The sequence below is a fragment of the Kogia breviceps genome, chromosome 3, assembly GCF_026419965.1.
Source record: "Kogia breviceps isolate mKogBre1 chromosome 3, mKogBre1 haplotype 1, whole genome shotgun sequence".
NCBI classification, from domain to species: Eukaryota; Metazoa; Chordata; class Mammalia; order Artiodactyla; family Physeteridae; genus Kogia; species Kogia breviceps.
Genome location: NC_081312.1, coordinates 97128099 through 97140382, shown reverse-complemented (window position 1 = coordinate 97140382; position 12284 = coordinate 97128099). Strand labels below are relative to the sequence as shown.

General features: G+C 39.5%; 1 protein-coding gene across 1 annotated transcript in view; it reads right to left on the bottom strand.

The window, feature by feature from the left end:
- Nucleotides 1-11871, bottom strand: part of GLCE (glucuronic acid epimerase) — a 109871-nt gene extending 98000 nt beyond the window's left edge. The window contains exon 1 of the mRNA XM_059056058.2: nt 11670-11871. The gene's annotated coding sequence lies outside the window, so the exon portion shown is untranslated. The remainder of the gene's footprint in view (nt 1-11669) is intronic.
- Between the last annotated feature and the right edge of the window lie 413 nt (nt 11872-12284).

Genomic DNA, 12284 nt, shown 5'->3' with positions numbered 1-12284 from the left:
TTTAAAGCATTTTATATCATGGTTGATTGGTTTTTGAATTAGGTAAATAAGAGTTTAGGGAAATGATGAATTTCATTTATAATTATTCAAGCTCGAACTTTCACTGTTAAGCAACAAAGTCATGAAAATTCTGATACAACTGTACTTGCCAAAGAAATCCTAAAATACCTAAGAAGAAAGTATCTTGTTCCTAAATACCTCCAAATAGCTTTTGTACTTTAAAGAGTTTCTTTCAGGCATCAACTAATTTTCAAAAACTTGGCTTTCCTTTTTGGAATAGAACTACAGAATAGGTACTATAAACAGAAGTGCTATTGTCAAAGAATCGATCCAATAATAAAAAGAGCTAAGGCCACTTGTCTTATAGAAAATTACTGCCAAATGCTGCCAGATCCTGCTTTTCTTCCTTCTGGGCCAGTAGCCAGATACTAATCATTTTTAGACCCTTTCTAATTTTTAGTACACAGTTTAGTACACAATACCACATCTGAACTAGACCGTATTTTAATGAATGTTCTCCATAATTCGTCTAATGTTTTGGCACACACACACATGATTTACAATACCTTTGGAAGTACATATAAGAAACTGGTAACAGAAGTTGCCTCTAGGGCAACTGTTTGGGTCTTTGAATTTTGTAAGTTTTTTTAATAACTATTCAAGAAATTAATTTATCTATTAAAAGAAAAAACTACAATCATAAAACATTAATTCCAGTTAAAACATTTTACCTTATAACATAATGCATGTGGTAGTCTTTTAAAAATCTTTTAATATGCAACTTCAAAAAAAAATTTTGCAATGCTCTTCAGTTATAATCAAAGAAATACAAATTAAAGTCAGATCATTTTTGCTTATTAAATTAGAAAAGGGTTCTTTTTTAAATTTTTTAATTAATTTTTTTGGTTGTGCCGCACAGCATGCAGGATCTTAGTTCCCCGACCAGGGATCAAACCTGTGCCCACTACAGTGGAAGTGTGGAGACTTAACCACTGGATAACCAGGGAATTGCCTAGAAAAGATTTTTAAAACTAATACTGATATTGGCATGTAAAGTGGCATAACCTTTCTAGAAAGTAATGTGGCAATACCTACTTTTTTTAAGATCTTCTAACCTTTTGACTCAACATTTTTATTCCTATCCTAAGAAAATAATCAAGTATGGAGAAATATTTATGCACAAAGACTTTCTTCAAGTGTTATCTGCAGAGGAAAAAAATATTCAGTAATTGGGAATGGTTAAATCATTACACATCCGTTCAACAGAATATTATGCTGCTATTAAAAATCCGGTTTTGAAACAATTTTGACAAAGTACGAAAATCTTTATGATATAAATTCATGGTGGGAGAATAAACAGTATACAAATGAATAAATATATTCATGGAAGGAGGAAGAATGTGTACCAAAATGTTAGCAATGTTTATATTTGAGCTGAGGCATTAGATCTTTGTCTTCAGTATTTCTCCATGTATTTAAAATGAGTTCCTAGAACTTATAAAATAAGGGGGAAAAACAAGCTACATACACATTCCTAAGTTTATAATATTGGAAAACTGATTGATATTTAAACAGCTGAAATAAATTAAAGCCTTCTAATTAGTAACATTTACAAAAGCTGGTGACAAACTAACTCAAATTACTATGTATCATTAAGATCATTCCTACCATATAATAAGCACTACCAGCTAGCTTATTTTTTAATCAATACAATAAAAAAGAAGACTTTGAACTATCATATGGTACAACATGGACAAAAATTAAATCCCATCAAACAGGGTTAAAAGTGTAATTATGAGTTGAATTGTAATAATACTTATTATATAATAAGTAATAATATCCCTGGAAGAAAAAAAAGATTAAACTAACATATAACATCTAAATTAATAAACATAACCAAACTTTTCCTTTAAATGAACTGAATCTGCCACTGGGAAAAACAATAATTATTAATGAATGGGTAAACTATCATTGCTCAGACATTAATCTGTACAGTTTCAAATGTGGATGAAGTTTACCCCTAAAGATGATTTCCACCACTACTGCCCCCTTGAAAATCACAAATCTCACAAGGTCACTCTTCTGCTTAGCACCCTTCAGTGGGTTACCACTGCCTTAAATCCAAATTCCTTACATTAGTTGTAAGATCCTCCATGATATGGTCCTTGCATTCACTCCCCACTCCTTCCTTCTCACTTGCTTCCTATGCTCTGGCCCAGTGGTTTGCAAAGTGTGATCCTTTAACCAGCGAGATCTCTACCACCTGTGAACATGTTAGAACTCCAAACTCATGAGCCCCACTCCTACCGGGAGATTCATATTCACATTATAGCTTGAAAACCACTGCTCTAGCCCTCCTGAATTGCCTGCAGATTCCCAAATCTGCCCTGCTCTCTCTCTGCAAAGACAGCTCCCCACCTACAGTGCTTTTACCCCATTCCCTACCGGGCATCTCATCCACCTTGTTTCCTACTCATCTTTCAAGTCTTAGCTTAGAAACCACTTCAAAAGGGAACTGAAAACTTTTCCAGAATTAGAAAAATATTTCTCATGATTTCTTCTATTACTGTAGTTCTCATTTGCATTCTTCACCTACTAAAGCCATTTCTAAAATTTCTTAAGACCATCAAAGAAAAGCCTTTGCTTGACATATCCCAAAACATAACTTACGCATTGGTATAAATGATTTCAAACTGTACAGAATAGTAACAAATATATATAATGTACAGTAGAACCAAACTGTCAAAAAGAAATGACTTTTTTAAGTTGGGAAAATATAGAAAAATAGCCAACCAGTTCTGAAATTCACACCTTAAAATTAATTAATTTGAATTTCCTCTTTTCTGGACATATTTCTCCCATCTTCTGGAGAAGGGGCACCAACTAATAAAGAACATGGTTTTTTAAAAAGAGGCTAATCAAGAGGAAAGAGAAATGTGTACAGTCTGGATAAAGTTAAGTGCTACATGTTTTAAGTCAGATATAAGAACAAAAGCACGGACTAGAAGCTGTTCTCCAATATTTTTAATAAGTTTGAGATAATCTCACAGTACATGATTAGTTAATAATTTATCTTCAGTCATTTAATGATCATCTATCATGTGCTAAGGACCACATGGAATTAAGAATTATGTGTATGTATCTATATATCTATATCTATAAGAAGATGAGGTTAACTTCTAGTTTTTTAGCCAAGAAATGAATCTTTATGCCCACAAAAAGACAGGTACAAAATTGTTCTGAGCAGCTTTGTTCCTTAGAGCTAAAACCTGGAAATGGCCCAAATGTCTATAAATAGTACAATAAAAAATATATACTCACACAATGGAATACTATACAGCAATGAAAAAGAATGAACTTCTGCTAACTTAAAAACTGATTTGATTCCATTTACTGGGTTGGCCAAAAAGTGCCTTCAGTTTTTAAGTAAAACTAAAAGACACGTTCTTCATTTTCACCAAGAACTTTACAGAACAACCTATTCACCCTTTTGTTCCACTACCTTCTGCCATTTTTCAGGCAACTTCACAATTCTGTCTTCCCAAAACTTTTCGGCTTTTTGAGCAAAGAACTGTTCCAGGTGCCTTTTACAGTCTTCCAGGAAACTGAAATTTTTTCCATTAAGAGAATTTTGTAAAGACCTAAATAAATGGATATCCGAAGGTGCAATGTCTGGTGAATAAGGCAGATAAATCAGAACCTCCCAGCCAAGCTGTAACAGTTTTTGCCTGCTCATCAAAGAAACATGAAGTCTTGTATTATCCTGATGGAAGATTATGCCTTTTCTGTTGACTAATTCTGGATGCTTTTCATCAAGTGCTGCTTTCAGTTAGTCTAACTGGGAGCAGTACTTGTTGGAATTAATCGTTTGGTTTTCCGGAAGGAGCTCATAATAGAGGACTCCCTTCCAATCCCACCAAATATACAACATCACCTTCTTTGGATGAAAACCAGCCTTTGGTGTGGTTGGTGATGGTTCATTTCGCTTGCCCCACGATCTCTTCCATTCCACACTGTTGTACAGTATCCACTTTTCATTACCCATCATAATTTGTTTTAAAAACGGAACGTTTTCATTAAGTAGAGAATCGTATGTGGAAATATGGTCAAGAAGGTTTTCTTTGCTTAACTTATGTGAAACCCAAATATCAAAGCGATGAACATAACCAAGCTGGTGCAGTGATTTTCAACACTTGATTTGGATATTTTGAGTACGTAGGCAATCTCCCACGTGGGATAACATTGACTGTTCTCAATTAATGTCTCGATTTGATCACTATCAACTTCAACTGGTCTACCTGATCGTGGAGCATCGTCCAGTGAGAAATCTCCAGCACGAAACTTCACAAACCACTTCTGACATATTCGATCAGTCACAGCACCTTCTCCATACACTGCACAAATCTTTTTTTTTTATGTTTCAGTTGTGTTTTAACCTTTCTTGAAATAATAAAGCATAATAGGCTGAAAATGTTAGCTTTTTTCTTCTATCTTCAATATTAAAATGGCTACACAAAAATTCACCAATCTTGATGTCTTTTTTCAAAGGTATGCTGATATACAGCTGTCACATAAAATCTAACAAAATTGTTTCGAATGAAGTTAAAGACAGCTAAGTGCTACTAGAGCCATCTTACGGAAAAAATTGAACAAACCTTTTGGCCAACCCAATGTATGAAGTTTAAGAAAAAGCAAAACTAATCTACTGTGATGGCGGTCAGAATAGTGGTTACCTTTGGGAAGTACTGACTAGCAGAGAGTAAGGATGGATGCTGAGGTCCTAGAAGTGTTCTATTCTTGGTGTGGTTGGTGATCACATGCTTACATATGTAGAAACTCATTGAGCTGTTTATGATTTCTGCACTGTATACAATTTAAGTCCTAGAAATTTTTTTTTTTTTTTTTTTTTTGCGGTACGTGGGCCTCTCACTGTTGTGGCCTCTCCCGTTGAGGAGCACAGGCTCTGGATGCGCAGGCCCAGCGGCCATGGCTCGCGGGCCCAGCCGCTCCGCAGCATGTGGGATCTTCCCAGACCGGGGCACGAACCCGTGTCCCCTGCATCGGCAGGCGGACTCTCAACCACTGCGCCACCAGGGAAGCCCAAAAAATTTTTTTTAAATAGAAGAGAAAGTTCCTCATCCTCCATGCCAGCCAGCAAGGAAGGAAGGAAGGAGAGAGGTTAGATCAAACAATCTTCAAGTTTCTGTTTTAAAGTTCGATTGCCTTATTCATTTAACAAAAATGTGAGCACCTACTTTGTAAAAGGTAAAATGTGAGCACCTACTTTGTATCCCGTGGGTGCTGGGGATATAGCACTGAATAAAATGGGTAAAAATCCCTGCTCTCAAGGATCTTACATTATAGTAGGGTTAGAAAGATAATAAAAGCAGTGGAGGGAAGAGTTATGGGAACATATGTATATGTATAACTGATTCACTTTGTTGTAAAGGAGAAACTAACACACTATTGTAAAACAGTTATACTCAAATAAAGATGTTAAAAATAAATAAATAAATAAATAAAAAATAAAAGCAGTGTGTTGGACTGCAGAAAAGCACACAAAAAGAAATGAAGCAGGGAAGAGGGATAGGAAGAGTATGAATGCTGTAATTTTAAACGAGGTATCAGTAAAGGCCTTTCAGAAGGGGTGATACTTTAATTCAGACCTGAAAGAAGGAAGGGAGGGAGACATACAGATATCTGGAAGAACATGTTCCAGGCCTTCTAAAACAGCAAGGAGGCCACTGCAGCTAAAGGGTAGTGAACAAGGGTTAGGTTAAAAAAATACACACACACACACACACACACACACACACACACACAGAGCCAGATATTCTTTTCCTCAGTCTTTCCCTCCAATCCCTCATTTAAAGGCTAACTTAAATCAAAACTTTTCTACATAGAAACTTCTACAGCCACTAGCCCAGTCCACATTTACCTTTATCTTCTGAGCTCCTGAAGCTGCATCACTCATGGCATCTTTATATACTGCCTTGCAATTAAATACTTACTGCCTCCCACTCCCAATAAACTGAGCCTCTTCAGGGCAATGACTAGATTTTATGCTTTTTTGTATCCCTGTTAGCCCATGGTTGGCATGTAAATGGTTACTGGTCAGTCTGCTGCTAATAACTTTAGCAGGCAGAAGATTAGTAAACTGTGAATAGATTTTTAAAAAGAAAAAAGATGAAGGAAAGAAACCAAGACTAGGGAGCTACGTGAGTGAAGAGGCACTGAGGCGTCTCCATGTGTCATGATGCAAAGTCTGGATTTTCTCTGAGCCATGTCCTTAAGACTCTGAGATCCTCAACATCACTTTTCTAAAAGCCACTCTAGGCTTTTTTCCTGGGGGGAACATCAGGCACCTGGTTTCCTTTCAAATAATGGTTTTACAACACCAATGGTCATAACTGGCTTAACAACAACAACAAATCTTAACCAACTACAAAGCTGTGTGATCTTGAGCAAGTCATTTAACTATTCTTGTGTATGTCAGTTCCCTCATAGGCTAAATGAAGGAGTTGGATTAAGTGCTCTAAAGTCCAATCAATCTCAAATCCTCTACTTTAGCTTTTTTTGAAAAAGCTGAATGGATAAACCTCACAACCTACTTCTTCAATTTATAAAATGAATAAATATCTATTAATAATTTTAAATACACTGAATAAGAACTCATATTCAGAAAGCAGTGTAGTATTTTGAAAACGCATAGAATCTGGAGTAAGACCTGGATCTACATAGCCTGCTTCTTAGTAGATAATAACCCTGAGAAAGTTACTAAATTTGCAGGATTTGTTTTGAGAATTAAAGGTAATGTATGTAAAGCAATTATTAAGCCACTATAAAATCCCATACACACTGGCAACAATCATTTCCCATACAGAAAGCAGCCAAGGTAAAATATCTACTAAATCACTGATGTCTAAGATCTGAAATACTCAAACTAGTTCATAACTGTGCTAACAACTTTAGATACAGGGATTAGTGGTTGCCTCAAAATTCTGCATGACTTTTCTGCAAGTTTAACAGAGTAACCTTTTTTCTTAAACCTCTTTTCTTAAACATGAGGATAAGAACTACAGATCCAATGTCAGTTTGCAGTCATAGGGGCAAGAGAATAAGATAATATAGAAAGCCCAACATTTTAGAAAAATAGCACAAGACTGAGATTTGGGCTTAACTCGGACATTATGAAGATATTAATCTTGGCACTGAGAGTTCAAATCTGTAATGAGAGCCAACTGTGTAAACTAAGCAATAGATATTCAATAAGTAATAAGATAAATATACATTGGCTTCTGAGTCCGGGAAGAGACATACATAATTACAGCATACTAATGAACATAAGAGAATGAATGAACAAGATACAGAGAGTGAATACCTAGTGGGGCTGGAAGAGCGAGGACCAGAGCACACAGAAGACTCAAAAAGCAGACAGCGCTTAAGTTGTATCTTGAAAAATCACTAGACTCTGTCAGTAAGACACAAGAAGGAAAGGCATTCTAAGCAGCAGGGAGAATATATAAGAAGGCTCTGAGTCAGGAAAAAGTATGGCTCTTTCAGTAAACTGATATTATTAGTACAGTTGGAGCTTGAGATGTATGGTGGGAGAAATGCAGGAGATGAGCCCGATGATGAAGGGTCTTGTAACCATAGAACTAAATACTGTAGGTAAGGGAGAAGTATGGGTTTTAAGAAAAAAGCACTGAACATACTTGCATTTTAGAAAAATCACACTGGCAGCAGTGTAAAGGATAGATTAAAGGGGGTCAACCACTAGAGACCTCATTCTACACACAAAGTTAAATAAGGACATTACATTATCATATAGATACTCTATTACAGAACCAGGGATCAGAAGCAAAAACAATAATGCTTTAACAGATAAAGCTAAATTACCAAAAGGAAATCATTTACCTTCATGAATGTATATTCTTGAATTAAATATTTCCTATATATCTTAAAATAGAAGAGGCTCTAAAATTAGGTATGATATATAAAAATTATTGTACCTGAGAACTAGCTACTCTTATGGCATCTATCCCTTTTTGTACATATAATACTGTAGATCTGCAACATAAAAACCTATGTAATAAAAACCTTGGAATTGGAGTTTATATTGATTACTGACAGGGACTTCTCTTTCTTTAATTTTTTTTTTTTTTTTTTTTTTTGCGGTACGCGGGCTTCTCACTGTTGTGGCCTCTCCCGTTGCGGAGCACAGGCTCCGGACGCGCAGGCTCAGCGGCCATGGCTCACGGGCCCAGCCGCTCCGCGGCATGTGGGATCTTCCCAGACCGGGGCACGAACCCGTGTCCCCTGCATCGGCAGGCGGACTCTCAACCACTGCGCCACCAGGGAAGCCCTCTTTCTTTAATTTTATATATACGGAAACTGAGGCCCTGAGAGACTAAGGAATCATCCAAGGTCAGATGGTTAGCAGCACAGTTAAGATTGGAATTCATGTCCTATGATTTCCTTTCTAGAAACTGGCTTAGTACGCCACATTTATAATTTCAGAATTTTGAATGATAATCCAAAAGACACTGGTATTGTCATTTTCAGCAGTGTAATAATGAACTATAAAACTATTTTTGTTTCATATGCCTCACAAGAAAAACATCTATTAGGTGTCCATATGTCTGACAAAAAGAAATCCCATCCTGAAATCTGTGCCACAATAAAAACACCTCCTGCCCCGCCACAAAAACACAACCTATTCTTCTCTAGGGAGTCTAAAAACTTCCTTTTTCATACTCAGGAAACAAATTTGAAATAAGAAAGGCCTAAGATTAATTTATCTTTGTATAATTAAAGATCCAACATCTTTACCATGTTGTAAGATTTAACCTGGGCCTCAGTCTTTTACTTATTCTGTTGTGCTCCCCTCTCTACCCCATTCCTATAATTTTACATACTTGAAATACATTTTTCCTTCACTAGTACGCACAGTAGAAGTGGCAACACTGACAAAATGCCTTATAAATACAGTACTCTTCACAAATTTGCATAGTGACCAAAATTTTAATTTTTAGACTTCTCTAATTTACCCTTAAGTAATGTCTGCTCACTGAAATAAATTCAAATAGTATAAAAGCATATATTAATAATTAATAACTCTCTTCCATGCCTTTGCAACTCTCTCCTGAAGAATCCCCCAAACACTTAAAAGTCTGATGTTTATCCTTACAGACATTTTTTATGCTTATATAACAGAAGATGCTAATCCTCAGAGTCAAAATATATTTAACACTCAAACTCTACTGATCATAATTTAATCTTTATTAATTCAGAAGGTAGATCGTTATCTTCCCTGGTTTCTAGTTAACGTGACAGACATCAATTATATTATCATTCAGAGGTTATTTTTTTTTAAGTGAGCAAAATCCCAACTATCCTGTTTATTTCTTCCTTATCAGCATCTCAATTACTTTATGTATTTATTTTATTTATTTGTTGTCTTTCTCTCTCTTGATATAGGTTTCATGAGAGCTGGAATCATTGTGCCTCCATGCTGTGACAGCTAGCAGACAATCAAATATTTTTTGACTGATCAGTATGTTTACTTAGAAATTATGAAAACTGCTTTTTCAAAAGTTACTGACATCTGCTTAATTTTTCATTGGCTTTCAAAAATAATGAGGAAAAAAAGATCTGCTTAGAGTTTTTTTGGCTGTGGTTCCAAATCTGCTCAACTGATCAGTTTTGATAGTCAAAACTATCTTATAAAAGTCAATCAGGCATTTTGGTTTGATCAGGAATTTATAACCAAAACAAAAACCAAAAAACTTAAGCTTTTCAGAGAGTTATGCATTGCTATGCAGAATTCCCTTGTTTTTTAAAAATGATTACAAAAGTCAAGTATTAAGTAGATTATCACTAATGTTTCTGGTTCTAAGATCAAAAGAAATGTCATTAAAAAATGTCACTAAGAAAAAGAATGAGGCAAGCAAAGTTTTCTGCTTTGGCATACTCAAATTTGTCTGTTTATCCCAAATTACAGAATTACTGTGAGTACAGGTTCCACTGCCTGCCACATACAGAATTCATTTACGGGCCTCTATGATAAAGGAGCTATCTAACCAGAACTGTCAAGCAAAGGAACAGACTGTCTGACGTAAACATAAAAAACAAACAAACAAACAAAACACACATACACATATATACAGGTAATTTTATTTGAATTCCACCTAAGTCTGAGCTAATTACCAAGGACTCTGCATAGGAGTCAAGACTAACTGTACCTTTACAATAAAACTGTTAAGCAGGATTCTCTAAAAGAGCTGTTAGCCATGCTTACAGGTCTCAAATGACGCTTCTGCAGAGCTCTAGCTTTGGAACTTCGAATTCCAATGCGTTATTTGGAAGCTGAACTTTAAGTTCTCTCTCTCCACAAATGCTTTTCAAAGGACAGAGAGAAGCCAGAACACACTTCCCAGCACTGCTTGACTGCCTAACACTCGAGCAAGACTTCAGGACAGACCTAATAAGGCAGGATCAGCAAAGCAGACCACCTAGGAAAGGAAGCCAAAACCTCACAGCCTTCCCTATCCTCAGCGGCTTCCACGCTGACCCGGAGGACACTCGCTTCCTTAAGAATCTACAGTCTACATGCCCACTTTAAGGTGCTGCCTGCCACCCTCCCGCTCCCACAGCAGGGAGAGCAGCACGCCTCCACAGGGATCCCGGGACAGAGAGAAGAAAACTGCATAACAAACCCACTATTTCTCCAACTAGGCAATAACACGGATCAATCCTTCAACTAAGCATTGAGTAAATCTCAACTAGAAAGACATTTGTTCCAGGATGCTGACCAGCCACAGACTGTGTACTAGGCTGGCTCGGGATGTCACCAGTCCCCTTCCCGCCCCGAGCCGACCCAGCGCCTGCAGAGCCGCGCCCTCCCTTCGAGATCTCCCGGGGACCCGCTAACTCGCCCAGTCGCCCCCGAAAAGACTGGAGACCGTGCCAAGTTACCGCCCCCCTCTGGGCAAAGCAGAAACCCCAATAAAGACGCTGGTCTCCGCTGTAAACCCTTCCGTCCCCAGCAGCCCACCAAGGCGGTCCTGGCCCCTGCAGAACGCAGATACATCGCCCTCTCGCCCGGAGACCCCGATAAACAGACGGAACCCCAATACACTGCTTCTTTATCCCAGGAATGCGAAACGAGACGCCCACTCTCGCTCAAAGGACCCCCCAAACCCCTTGGATGTGCCCCTTCAGAGACCTAGGACCTTCCTAAACTGAATCCTCTGCCCCCAAAGAGCCTGAGACCGCGATAAAAGGACCCCTTGTCCCGGAACCGCGTTATACCACCTCAAGGAACCGAAGGATCCTGATAAATCTCCTTCTACCCCGAAGACCCGGGACCCAATATGCTGCCAGCCACCCCCCCCCAATGCCGGAAAAAACCCTGGACCCCCATTAAACCTCCTCCTCACCCCGAGGAGCCCTGGCACCCGCTACACCGCCCATGGGCGCCCGCACCCGGATCCCACCCCACTGCCTCCTCGACCCCCGCACTCACGAACCCCTCCAAGCCTCGCGCCCACCAGGCAGCGCCGCGCTGCCCGCGGAGCCGCCCCCGTCGGGAGCCCCCCTGCCCCGGCTGCTCCGTGTCCCCGCTCCCCGACCGCTCCTCAGCGAAGACGAGCTCCGCTCTTCCTCACCTGGGTAGCGTCGGAGGGCAAGAGGACCGGGGAGCCCTCAGGAAGAGAAGGAGACGACAGAGAAGGGGCTGCCCAGGCCTGCGTCTGCCGCAGCTCCAACCCCTCCGCGAGGAAGCGCTTGTGTGAGGAAAGCCCTCCCGCTCCGCGCGCAGCCGGGAGACGGACCCACAGCCGTGCCCACCGCTCTTCCCGCGAGATCCCAGCCACAGCGAGGGGCGGGGCCACGGCGAGGGGCGGCTGCAGAGGATCGAATGACAACCCCGAGAGCCTGTCTGCGGCGGGGCAGGAGGCGGGACTTGGAGCCTAATACTACCAATCGTAAAATAGGAAAGGTGATTCGCTTACTGCTTCTCTTCTCCTCGCCCCTCATCAATAAACTAGGCAAAAGGAGCAGTGACCTTAAGTACTCAGGGGAAGAGGGAAGGTACCTTGGATGGAGAGGTTTAGCTTGGGTCTGGTCCTGGTCAGCCTCCGTAGATATACCTGGTTAGGGAAGAAGGTGGTTTTCACACCACCGTGGACTGGGGCGCTGTTACCCTCGGTTACCGCGCGGCCTGAAGGGCTCAAGAGGTTCGCCTCTTCCTGGTTGAAGGCGCACCCTCCTCGGGTTACCCA